This window comes from Lepisosteus oculatus, unplaced genomic scaffold (genome assembly GCF_040954835.1).
Source record: "Lepisosteus oculatus isolate fLepOcu1 unplaced genomic scaffold, fLepOcu1.hap2 HAP2_SCAFFOLD_45, whole genome shotgun sequence".
Taxonomy (NCBI): Eukaryota; Metazoa; Chordata; class Actinopteri; order Semionotiformes; family Lepisosteidae; genus Lepisosteus; species Lepisosteus oculatus.
Genome location: NW_027167988.1, coordinates 1,403,293 through 1,417,091, shown reverse-complemented (window position 1 = coordinate 1,417,091; position 13,799 = coordinate 1,403,293). Strand labels below are relative to the sequence as shown.

General features: G+C 41.9%; 2 non-coding genes across 2 annotated transcripts; both read left to right on the top strand.

Moving 5' to 3' along the window:
• Nucleotides 1–4,195: 4,195 nt before the first annotated feature.
• trnas-gcu (transfer RNA serine (anticodon GCU)) lies at nucleotides 4,196–4,277 on the top strand. The gene has a single exon. It is a non-coding gene; the product is annotated as a tRNA-Ser (tRNA).
• A 2,444-nt stretch (nucleotides 4,278–6,721) lies between these two features.
• Nucleotides 6,722–6,803, top strand: trnas-uga (transfer RNA serine (anticodon UGA)). Its single transcript has one exon. It is a non-coding gene; the product is annotated as a tRNA-Ser (tRNA).
• Nucleotides 6,804–13,799: the final 6,996 nt, after the last annotated feature.

The following is a 13,799-nucleotide window of genomic DNA, read 5'->3' as shown; positions in this document are numbered from 1 at the left end:
ATAGGGAACAGCTCCCAGACAGGGATGCACTTAGCTAAGCCTGGCTATCATGATCAATGGTCATCCATTGGCGCCTATCTGTCTAGGGAGTGCTGAATGGACATCTGGACTGCATTCTTAAGTGTCAAGAGTAAGTGACTTATATCTCACCTTGACCAACCAATCAGGGACTGGCAGGGCGTGGTAATACCACGTGGGTCTCCAATGCCCGCCAAACTCTCAACCAATCAGCACACATCTGTGTCTTGGTCAAAAAGGGAGCGCAAGCTCAGATCGGGGCTCTCCTTGGCCATTTTCGCGCATCCTCAGAGACAATCACGTGACAACTGCTGTTGTCTGCATAGGGACTTGGACTTTGTTCTAAGCGCGAGGCCAAGCATCCCGTACGTACTCAGAATTCTACTAACGTGAATGCTCCGTTTGATCAACGGCAGCCTACAGTTGGACCCTCGTCGACAACCTGAATAGCTTATTCAGAAGCAGCGCTGGACCGGGAACGAACCAGTTTCTTCCCAGGCAAAAGAGTGACTTGTGAGGACTCGCGGTCACACTCTGTGCATAGAGACTTTCTACTAGCCAGCCGGACTGCTGGTAGATCCCCTCGGAGCAACGACTGCCCTGCGCGCCGCAGTCAGATTCCTCCGCCCGTCCTACTCCGAGCTGCACCTTGACTGGTTGGCTGGTAGCCAGAGGACGCCGACACAACGCCCATTGGACAACCGCTGGAACAGAGGCTGCAACAGAGCTTGTCAGCTGGTTTGGTGTTCGTGCCGGGAAATTCCAAATCCATACACAGTGGATAAGTTAACCCCATGTTCTACATTGCGTCTCGAGAATTCAATTGTACCTCAACACAAGTTGTTATCAATTTAATTCATGAGTAATGTATTTACTTCCGAGTTTAGAGTAACAATGGGTAATAACACTGATTAGCGATTTGGTAACCGAACGATATATATTGACATATATTCTCTGTTGTGTATCTCTTTGTGTTTGCATCTCTTCGAGATTATATATCTTGTATATTGATAACCCTCACAGTAAGGTCTGCCGCTCGTATCCAGGCAGACTAGTATATGTTTGGTGCACAATTTATATTAATAAATGTATCTCGTGTATTGAACCCGTGTGTGTGCGTTGTTAGTTGTTCTGGCGATTGATTTTCTAAAAGCCCCAACGAACAACCTCGTGATTACTGCTACAATTAATAAGTGTCTCAGTAAATCCATCAAACCACTACATTTAATGGCGTCCCTGGGTGGGCGAGTTTAGAATGAAATGAGACTCAATCGCACAGAATAACTGATGTTGCTGTGAGTTCAAGTTCAGCACAGCACCGTGGCTTTTATACGCGAATACCGGGTGTGCTGATAACTGCGTAAAGAAATCCCCCTGTTTTCTAGCGTTTAGTGTAACGTGTGCTGATTGGAAATCCATCTGCTCGGGTGTTTAGATTCCATACTGTATTTTGGTAAAAGGAAAAAAAGTAATACTCTTAAAGTTTCTCTGACGTAATGACAATGGCTGCTAAAATGTCTGAAGTGGAGTCGCTTATAAGTACTATTTCTAGCGACGACAATCCTGGTTACTGGAGCGGTATCGAAAAGTTGAACTTTGATGATATTGAGAAGCTGCAAGTAGATTTAGTAGCTAAGGTAGCGAACCAGCTTAACACAGGAGGGTCTGTGAACGCAGTTCAGGTCCTATCTAGTTTCGCCTTAAATCTAGCTAAACAGCTGGAACTGTCTTTGTCCGAGCTGACAAAGTTTCAAACGCTTCAGGGAAAGCTAGAAAGATATAAGGCGGAGCGAGTTGAGTTGTTGGATATAATCAGAGAAAAGAGAGTGAAAAGTGAGGAAAGTGAAGACAGACTCAGGGAAGTTTTAGGTAAATTAGATGACCTGTCTGCTAGAGAAACTGCGGCTGAGGTAGCTAGGAGAGACCTAGAAGCGAGCTTGAAAGAAAAAGAAAAAGAAATTGAGAGTTTAAATGAGCTCAGCCAGGAAAGGCAAAAGGAGTTAGATGCTGCTGTACTGGAAGCAAAACAGGCTAGATCCCACTTACATGCCAGCCCACCTAGCAGCCCGGAGCACTCACCCAGGAGGTTTCTCCCGGCCAGGGTCTGTGGTCGGATCGGCATGGGGGAGATCGCCGAGTCCTGCGCGAGACGCAAGGGCGATTCAATTCAGGCATAGACCCCCTGCTCCTGATCACGGCCGTCTCCCTGCCCACGGAGAAACTGTAAAAATTAACCTCCACTCCCTGAGGCAGTTAGCCAAAGATGTAGAAAGGTTTGACCCGACAGTGTCAGGGAATAATGTGGAGACCTACATTGATGAGCTGAGATATACTTTGCAGTTTATGCCCGAAGCGTCCGAACAGGAAAAGGCTATGTTAGTAAGGAAAACTACCAGCCGAGCGGTCCACGAGTGGATGTCTAGACAAGGACCTGAGGTCTGTAATAGCTTTGAGGAGCTGTGTCAGGCAATGATCGGAGAATTTTCGGCTTTTATAGATCCCATATCTGCCGTGGCCACAGCGCACCATATTAAGCACGAAAAAGCTGAAGCCCCTCGCGACTATTACCCCTATTATATAATATTTTACTATTATATAACTTGTAAAATATTACCCCCGGTCCATTCTCTTCCAAAAGTGAGAAACACCTGTTTTCTACATTTTGTCTGTTTTAAAACCATATCTCTTTAAACCAAACCAAGAGTTTGTCTTTTGCACTGATATTCTGATTCATTTCAATTTCAAAGAAAAAAAAAACATTATCTTCCAAAGCATCATAAAATTGTCCATTCTTCCAGACTCTACTTCTCTCTTGTAGTAGTACAGCAGACCTTTCCAGGTGAGCAGATCACAGAGTCCGAAATATGCTTCCTCCATCAAGCAAAGTACCTGAACATGACTCGGTCTTCATAAAAGCGCCCCTGTAATAAAGAAATTAAATCCAAAATCAAGAGGGCAGTTGCCTACTGAAGTTCAAGAAGTCATCAATTTTAACCTAGCAACACATTCAAGGCTGCATCTATACAAGTACGATTCTAGAAATGCTCACCAGATTACGTTTTAAGAAAGAACTGCGCCTCAGGTTCCGCCGAGATCTTAACTCGGATGGCAGGATTCAGAGTCCGGAGTGCGGACTGATGGCGCACGGAGGGTCCACATACTGTGGATCCTTCAGTTTTCTTCCACGTGTTTAAACCGCCAGCGTGTGGCTCTCCTGTCCCCGTGACCTCATTGCTCTGCTCTCGCCTCTGTGCAGCCGAGCCCGACTCATGGTAAAGTGGAAAAAAATATGCCCTCAACGTGGGATTTACTCTGGATCGAGGATAGATGTCACCTTTTTATCGTTGAACAGGATGTATGTGATGTGGCGACTAGGTTCAATTTTGTATCCTTTTAAAAGATTAAGGACTGGGGTGAGCGGGATTTATCACCCTTTCAGCTAAGAACCCGACGTGAGCACCGTTTAAGCTGCATAGACTCGGTCGTTTAACTCTTCTCCATTAGCAGGGTTAAGGTTAAAGAAAAATAACATTGCTGACTTCTTTTTTTTTTGCCAGCCGCGAGCGCTGATTAGCGAGGTTTGTATTTCATGTTTTGCAAGTTGCATCCATTTTAAGAAAAACAAGTCGTTCAAGACAGGAAATGAATACTTGCATTTAATTAAGTCTAGGCATATGCGGTTGTCCATAATGACCAGTTCTGTTCGAGAACACAGCACAAAAAAAGGCACCGCTGGGATTCGGACCCAGGATTTCTTGTTTACTAGACAGGCGCTTTAACCAACTAAGCCACGGCGCCCCGGGAGTACTGTTTTTTTGCAGCCACTTGGACACACCACTCAGACACATCTGCATTCGGTGTGTGCTCCACCTGCTCGCTGAGCAAGTTGCCACCTTTACATACAATAGCAACATCGACACCAAGAGAAAGGATGACAAATGGCTTTTATCTGGAACTTTTCATGTCCAAGGAGCTCAATGTGCTTTCTGTGTACAACAGGGCCACTGAACTCCACACTGGCCACTGAACCACAGCAGTGGCTTGCTGGCTTGACATCTCCCAAGGAAAATGTTGAAATCGCATGTGGAACAGGAAAAGGACCCTCGAGTACGAGGGAAAAAAAAGAAAAAGATCATCTGGAGCGTGCCAACCCGTGTCTGGACAGCCCAGTTTCGTTGACGAGGTGGCCGAGTGGTTAAGGCGATGGACTGCTAATCCATTGTGCTCTGCACGCATGGGTTCGAATCCCATCCTCGGCGCTCTCTATGTCTGACACGTGTGCCTGTTAGATGTTGGCCCTCCTTCTGTTTGCTCCAGTACTAGAGCTGTACATTTTCTAGCGGTGGCTGAACATGGTATAGTAGGCTAACGTCGGTATCGAGCAGTGGCAGTAACAGTATTTACGTGCCGCTGCTGCCAAGTGGCTCTGGGTTGAGACCGCATTTTCACTTACTTGCAGCACAAACGGAGAAAGCGATTTTTGACAGTCTCTCGAGAGACTGCGCTAGGTGTTTAGGGATAGACTTTGTCAGTTCCCCCTGGGATGATGGCCTCTCAAATAGTTTGTGATTCCTCTAGACGTTTATACAGTAGAAGCCTGCTTCGTGGCTTAAATCCAAGCTAAGGAAACGAGTTAGAGGTCTGATGCAGAACTGCACTGTATGTGTGAGGAAAGCTGCCCCCTTCTGTTCCATGTCGACCGAACAGAGGACTGTAAAGGATACGACCAAGAAACTTTAGGATGCTGGTTGGAATCCAGCTCCAAAGAAGCCCCTTTGGGTGTTATGTCATGAAAAAGTAAGAACAGAGAATCTCCCTTTGATCAAAAGCGCAACAGAACTGTTTTCCGTGGAGCAGGTTTCAGACCCGTAGACCTGTTTTATTTGTATGGCGTTCGTAAGCGCGCAAAACAAGGACAATTCCTGCGTCTAACACGAATGTAAATGCTTTTGAAAGTGCAGTGTGGTGCAGCTTGTAAAATCCTTGTCCACATTTGTGGTTTGTTGATGTTTTTTTTCTGTCTGCCAAAGTTGCATTTTGACATCCGGACGGTGAGACTTTATCATTTGAACGTGAAGCCAGCCTTAAACCCTCTGAGGCGTGTCTGTCTGCCGGCATGTATCTTGTGAAAGGTATTTTTTTTTTAACGGAGAGCGACTTTAAAAAGGTTTCCGCAGCCACCTCGCACTCCGTGTTAGATTATAGGAGGAATGCGGCGGCGGCGAGCTCGCTGTAGTCGTGGCCGAGTAGTTAAGGCGATGGATTTGAAATCCATTGGGGACTCCCCGCTCAGGTTCGAATCCTGCTGACTACGGCGTCTGCTGCACGTCGCCTTGTGCCTGTGTGGCAAAGGCGAAGTGCCGCTTCTCCTTTCCTGGTACTATAAAAATGCTACATCGCTTGGTCCTGCTTCCATGGAAAGCAGTTCTTCAGGTAATTCTACTCTCTTACCAAAGCTGTTAGGTTCCTTTCCGTGGTGAGATGGGTTGTCATGCAACGCTTCCACATAGTGCCGACAGACAAGTGTGTTGCGGGAGAAGAGAAAAGTGTTAGAAGATTTAAGAGTTTCTTAGGTGGAGCCAAAATCAAGTGTCACAAATGCAAGTGGGAAGATTTCCAATGTTTAATATGGTCAAAATAAGCGGAAGTTATCTGCTGGTCCGGCACAGTTTGCCATGCTTTTGTCATATACTGTAAAGTGGTGTCGAACTGGGTGTCGAACTGGAGCCGCACCATTTGCATATGTGAGGCTCCAGTTATACATCGAGTGTCACATTAAATGACAAAAATGAAGAGAGTTGTAGCAGCTGGAGAGGTTTTCTTACAACTCTTGAGCTGACACAGTTTTGGAAAATGTTTCCTTCACGCTGCACTGTACAACATAGGCAGCCAAGAGTCTCCAAAACAAAACAGAATGGACAGATAGGAGAAAATTCCCACTCGTCCTGAAGTTTCCAAAATCCAGCACTGAGCGTAAACAAAGTGTCTAAGTAGCGTGGTAATGCTAACCCTAACCCTAGCTGGAGTTTGAGCAATCCAGCACTGAGCGTAAAAAGATGAGTCAAAGTTACGTCTAATCGGATTAGTTTCCTTAGAGCTGGTTCAGAGTTTGCTCAAGAGTTTACCTTTCACAGATGCGCAAAGAAGAATGTTGGGGGTGCACGCTTCAAGGCGCCTTACAGCTGTAGGGAGTGATTCGAGACGATTCGTGGCGTGTGCTCGTTCCCATGTACCGTACGCCCCGGGGTGCAGTGCTAGGATGACGTACAATACCACTTGGGCACGTAACGGCGTTATGTGCAGGGTTTTCGTTTGTTCGTTTTGTTTTGCTCTGCTTTGCTTTGTTTTGCTTTCCATCGCGTTGGTAAGAGCGTAAATAAAAATGCGATTCCTGCGTCTACCACTAATGTAAGAGCTATTTCAAGTGCGACGTGGTGCGGCTTTTCAAATGCTTGTGGGCATTTCTCTGTTGTTGATTCTTTTTTTGTGTGTAACAAAGTGGCATTTTCATGTCCGGACGGGGAGACTTTATCATTCCGACATGAAGCCAGCCTTAAACCCTCTGAGGCGTGTCTGTCTGCCGGCACGTATTTTGTCAAAGGTATTATTTTTTTTTAACGGAGAGCGACTTTGAAAAGGTTTCCGCAGCCACGTCGCACTCCGTGTTAGATTAAAGGAGGAATGCGGCGATGGTGAACTCGCTGTAGTCGTGGCCGAGTGGTTAAGGCGATGGACTTGAAATCCGTTGGGGACTCCCCATGCAGGTTCAAATCTTGCCGACTACGGCGTCTGCCGCACGTCTCCTTGTGCCTGCGCGGCAAAGGTGAAGTGCCGCTTCTCCTTCCCTGGTACTATAAAAACACTAAATAGCTTGGCCCCGCTGCCATGGAAATGAGTTCTTCAGATAACCACACATCTTGCGTTCGCACCTCTGGTGTTCTACTTATGCCTTTGAAAACCTAATGAATAAAACTGAAAGAACCGACACAATATGTAGGTGCTCGTAAAGCATGCATTAAAGAACTGTTAACAGCAAGGGTTTCAGTGGGTTAACTGAGGAGAAGGCGTGATCGCTAATTGTTGACTTTTTATTTGGTGTTAGAAACACTCTTACTGTGCATGACGTGCAACAAATTTAGCCACAGAAATTGCATCACGCTTTCATGTATGCTATTGCAGACACCAACGTTGCCTAGATAGAAAACCGAAATAGCCGTGGGTTTGCTTGCTGGTCTGAAGGATCTCTCTTCGAATCTCTATCATTTGTCAATGGAAGTAAAAGGTGCTGCAATCTGATACGTTCAGAATCAAACCCGCAGCTGTTGTTCGACTTTATTTCTTGACTAATTACAACTGAGTGTCGCATGAGCAGTTACGTAAACTTGTCTGATATATTTGAACACAAATGCCGTTCTTCAATTAAAACTAACAGTACATTGTCAGGGACATTCAGTTCTATACAAACAAGAGACAGACAAGAGAACATTTAGTATATAATAGACAGAAAGAGGTTCGAATCCTGCAGACTACGTTGTCCACCTCCTGTCGTTGTGTTTCGGCGCAAGCAAAGAAGCGCGCCTGTTCGGTGTTCCTGGTGGTTTTAAAATGCCAAATTGCTTGTACCCGCTCCCTTGCAAATAAGTTCTTCAGCGTCCGCGAATGGCATTTTACAGCTGGAAGCAGATGTCGACGCTTTTTGCACAGAGCACCAAAAAAGCGTCTTTTTTGAAGGCCCGGGTTCTGAGCATTGGTGGTTCAGTGGTAGAATTCTCGCCTGCCACGCGGGAGGCTCGGCTTTGATTCCCCGCCAATGCAGTGGCTTTTGCAGCTAGCTGCTCCATCACTTGCATCCCCTTGCAACTCGCAACTGAAAACCCACTGAAGCTAAGCAGGTGTGAGCCAGGTCAGTACCCGGATGAGGGTGAGCTACAGGGAAAAACAAAGCTTCCAGCTGGAAGCGGTGTTAATGGTGCCGGCGGTGGGGCGCTCACCCTGAGGTCTGTGCGGGTCCCAATGCCCCAGCATAGTGACGGAGACACTGTGTTGTAAAAGGGCTCTGTCTTTTGGATGAGATGTAAAACCGAGGTCACATCGCTCTGTGGTCATTAAAAATGACCACCAAAACCTTTGACAAAAGCTCTTGGTAATTGATCGTCTTCAATAATGCTTCTCCTTTAGGTACATTTTAAATCAGCTGAAAAATTCTGTGAAATGGGGGGCACTTCAGGCCAGTGTAGGATTTGGGTTACAAGAACCATGAAACTGCATGAGAAAGCCCGTACACTGAATTACACGGCTTTCTATTCAAAGGAGGGCAAAAGAAATTCCCTGAGTTCGATTTTTTGCAGCACAGAGAGAACCACTGTCGTGAGGCCGGTTAGCTGAGTTGGTTAGAGCATGGTGCTAATAACGCCAAAGTCACGGGTTGGTGCCCCTTACTGGCCAGGTCCTTTTCTCCTCTCTTACCAAAGCTGTTAGGTTCCTTTCCGTGGTGAGAGGGGTTGTCATGCAACGCTGCCACATAGTGCCGACAGACAATTAAATGACAAAAATGAAGAGAGTTAAAGCAGCTGGAGAGGTTCTCTTACAACTTTTGAGCTGACACAGTTTTGGAAAATAATTCCTTCACGCTGCAGTGTACCATATAGGCAGCCAAGAGTCTCCAAAACAAAACAGAATTGACAGTCATATAATGTCCATTAACCCCGGTTTTAAACGCAGCATCATGTCTGCCATCATAAGAATATGAGTCCAATATTTTAGAATATAGTCAGAATGACTTCTAACCTTAGCTGTGGTGTCTTTAATCCCTATTGCTCAATGCATGGTGTACGTACTGCATACATGTGTCTTGAGAATGAGGAATGGGCCCCTGAGACAGTCATTTGCCTGTTTCACAAATGATCGTATTTTACTAGAGATTCTGTTTGGGATTCAGATGTGCATTCGGACAGCAATCCCTTTCAAGAAATGATATGTTCTGGATGAGGTCAAAGGTGCTAGAACACTGTATTTAGGATGTGTTTGCAGTGATTGTGTGTCTCCTGCTTCAACGCAGTGATATATAGATGTGCTCCTGTAATTTATTGGTACATGCCCAGGGCAGTAAGTAGTCTGAGGATTTATTTCCAGACGGCATAGAGCAGTGAAGCACTTCTACTTAAATTATTACATTATACACAATTTGAGTTCATTTTAAAAAGTAAAAGGTAATGAAAGGAATGCATTTTCATAAGAAAGATAATACCGATATGCATGTGATAATCTTCCTTATATCATGTAGTGCGTCATTTGGACACTTTGTGGGCTTGAAATACAAAGAAAATCATGTTCTATGGTACAAGATAAATACAAAACTTAATCATTTATTTTAATTAGATTTGTTTATAAAGCATAAGCAATCATTTATTACATTAATATATGTGAAAATGACATTTTAGCACCATAATATTACATACAGGTCTCTAGCTTCAACACAGTGATATATATATATATATGCTCAGTGATTTATTGGTACATGCCCAGGGCAATAATCAGAATTAGTATTTATTTCCATACGGGCTACAGGTAATGTTGTGAAATACTTCAACACACTGGATCGCAGATTTAGACCCCCTGCACTCTTACTCCTTAAAAACCAAAGAAATGAAGATATGTAGCAATCACATTGTAACAGGGGTGACAGTGACTTAATGCTTATACTACTGGACTTCTGGTACCTTTAGGGTACGGTGTTCCCTGAAGGGCTCTCAAACCCCGCATTTCAGATGCCTAGCTGTATTGCTGATGTGTTGCACCTCAGAATCACTTTTAAACCTTACCTCTGGTATCTTTAATCCCTGTTGCTCAACGCATGGTGAAAGTATTGCATAAATGTGTCTGAAAATGAGCAATGGGCACCTGAGAGACTCATTTGCCTGTTTCACAAATGATCATATTTGACTAGAGATTCTGTTTGGGATTCAGTTGTGCATTCTGACAGCAATCTCTTTCAAAAAATGATTTTACCTTATCGCGGCTTTGCCCTTCTTGCCTTTTTGGACAATATCTCCATCTTGTGGTCGTTGTTGGTAATGTCTAGACAATATCTCCATCTTGTGGTCGTTGTTGGTAATGTTTTCTTATGCCCTTTTTTATTTCAATTCTCTATTAGATGATTCTAGAATCTCTACAATAGAGTTGAAAACATCAGTTTTATAGCAGACAATATGACATTATTTATAGTCCAATTAGAAATTTATTACCCTGTTTTTAACATAATAACAAATTAAAACTAAGTTTGGAACACCAGGGAACATAAAAAATGATTTTTAGGAAAACCATGAGGTTCTCTGTGTCCGATGCCTGCAAGGGGAGAAAGCTAGAATCCTTTGATTTTTCCAAATTTGAAAATAAACATCATATAACAACAGCTTTCATTCCTAGGAGTGAAAAACAACCATTTTTGAAGACATATTAGTTTCTAAAACACTACAATAAAGTTAAAAACATCCATTTTATATTACATTATTTTTTGTGAAATAATTAAATTGGCTTATTTCTCTCGCATTAAATTGGCTACAAATGCAAGAATTCAACCAGATATTCTTGTAAAATGTATAATGTTGCATTGCAGTTAGTTAATGTAGTTAGTCCATAGTCAGCAATCTAAACTTTATTGTTAAGCTTTAATGATTGATGTTGTACCAGTAACCTTTAGAAATACTATAGTACTTCACAAATGCTTTGTGTGTTTGGAAACCTTTTGAGTAAAAGCCTTATAAAAATAGGTTTAGTTTTTACAGGACATCACAAAGAAATAGGATGGTATAATTCTTATAATTGCTTAGTGATTGTATTTGGAAGATTATGCACTAAACAGACTTCAGGAATGCCAGTGGATCATTGTGCTATTTGGAATTATTCCAAAAATCAAGTGACCTCTTTGCTGTAGTATTTTTAGTATTATTTATTTAGTATTAATAAAGAATAGATTTATTAAAGTCGTGCGATGTGCAAGCAGGATATGTAAAATAATTTAAAATAAAGTTTTTTATTATTGTTATAGAGAAACATGATCAGATTTTCCCTGGTTCAGAAAAAAAACGATTAAAATCTGTAATCTTTCCACTTGTATGTCATCAGACATTAACGAGTACAACCCCCCTCTCTGCCGGAGTGCTGGCTGTGACGAATTAAACCAATTTCACAGGTGTTTTCAAAGTAGGAAGTACAGTGTTAACTAGTAGATGGCCTCCTCAATGAAATCGCTTCAACATGCTAATGCGTTGGTGTAACAGTCCGGGCGTGGCAAGCTTCCAATGTCAACTCGACTCGATTGGAAGACAATGAACGTATTTTAGCCCTAAATGAATTAATAGCAAACATGGTTTACATAAAAGACATTTTTCCAAGAAAGTTTATAATAATACAATCTATAGTTGAAATCTGAGCCTAAATATAAAGAAAAAAACATTTTCAGAGAGCAATCACGCTGTGTTTATGTAGAAAAAGCGATTAGGTTTATGAGCAATCTAATTACCTATTCGCTTAAAACGCTATATAAAATAAAGTTTATTTAAAGATGAATGATAAGTGTCGCAGTTTTAATAATTTTCGTAGTAGGGCTTGGACAGATTCCAAGTGCATTTTTGCAATTTACGTTGCATTGTCCAATGTGATGTTGTAATACAGTTTAGAATACAGTAAGTCTAAACTGTATCAGCTTTATTTATGGGTTGCAATTTAGAAAAAGTCAAAAACCGCACTCAAAATCCAATTTAGAGCTTTCTGGCAAGAGGAGACACCCAAATTATAATGTAACATGCCACTGTTTGTGCATGAACAAAGTTATACTGCAATTTTCCTTAGATACGCGATTAAAAAAAATAATTTTTTTGAATCCCCGGCCAAACACATTCCATAAGAATCAGCGCTTTTATACAGTATATCGCCTTTAAACACGCGTTTACGATTTAAATCAAAACTCGATTCAAATCAATATAAATGTTTATTTTGTAACGCATAGGTGACTATTCATTGTTATTAAAAAGACGTAAATTCGATCATGTTGTGATATTTAGAAATATAAATTTGTTTTGATGCGAGTGAGGTTTTATTTAATCTCTGACCAAGGGAAATGTTTCATTTTTTCAAAGAAATGTTTGTTAAAAATTAAAGTCATAGTTCCATGAGATTCAACCACAGACCATGTGACATAGGAGTCAGGAACCTAACCCACAGCACCACCAGCGCAGTCACATGCTGAGGGCTGAAAAAGCACTACAGAAACATTATCGACTATAAAATAATGTAATTAGGCACAGAAGAAGTTTACAGCACAGTACAATAATAAATGCTGACCATGACTTTAGAAGCATAAATTACCTTACACTCAATTTAAACACAAGCTGTCTTTAGCCCTCTAAGCTGGTTCATACAGAAATGTAGAGAACCAGGCTCAGAACACACAGCTTCATTAGCGAATACATATGCAGAACAACTAGAGAAGATGTTTTACAGAGGATGGATTTTTAGAAACATCCCATCAGTGACATCACTGAAGTCAACTCCTAGGTAACTGTCGTGTGGATAGTTTCACAAGAATCAGACAAAGGTTTAAGCATCGCTTATTTTAGATAAAACTGCAAAAAAACAACAACAACCCATAATGTACTTCTTTGCGGCTCTGTTTGCCCAAATCATATATTCACAACGTGAAATTAGAAAATAGTATTACGTAACCAAAAACCGCAATATGGAAACAGAACCTGTGTAATTGTTGACAGATGATGTACTCGTAACATTTTTACAAGACGAACTACAACATTTAAAAAATGACTTGTATGTACTTGATATCTCTAATCAATCCACTGCACTGCATTAAAACAAAACAAAAACTAAAACGCCCTGGGCATACCGTTTCGCGCTTCTTATCAGTTGCTCAAAAGCAATTTGACCGTATGAAATGCATAATATAAACCTAGAAACATATACGTGAGGAGTATTTACGTAGTATCGGTGTCAAGACATACCTCTCAAATACTGTAAATCAAGTTAAAAATATCTCAAGACCGATTCTGGTCATAATGAAACCATGTTTCGTGTATGTTTTCTTTAAAGTACCGAGACCAGCCATATACTGTATGTTTATGTTCCAAAATTAATATCGTTTATGGCCTTCACACGCGTTGCATTACGCTCCTATTCTTTTTATGCTCAGGCACTAAGATTTCCCTTCAGTGGTAAAATTCCATATAAATATTCAATACTTAAACGGGCACAGTTAAGACATTAAATATACATATACATATACATATACATATACAAACTGTATACAGTACAGTTTGCATACGGTAATATGTTTATGTTCCTAAATCAATCTCTTTTATGAGCATGTGAAAGGCATGGTGAATCGATTCTCAAAAATTACTGTACTTTGCATGATTGGAAAAAAATGCATGATTGCGAAATGCTGTGGTGTTACTTTTACAAAGAAGGTCAGTGAAAAAAATAATGTGGACCAGGGCAATACTTTGAGTTTACAGCTTGTCCAAGGTCATTTATTATTAATACTATTAGTAATATCTTCATTAAAGACTTTGATGGCTACAGCTCAAACATGAGAAGTTGAGCTTTATTAGCTCCACCTTGCGGAAATTCCGGATACTATTATTTTGCTAGCGGTATTTACCGGTAACTCGCGGTATTTACCGGTAACTCGCGGTAGACTGCGTACAGCGTACCGGAAAATAATGCAGTATCGCCCGCACATTTTGAATGGCTGCATCTGTAGCAATCAT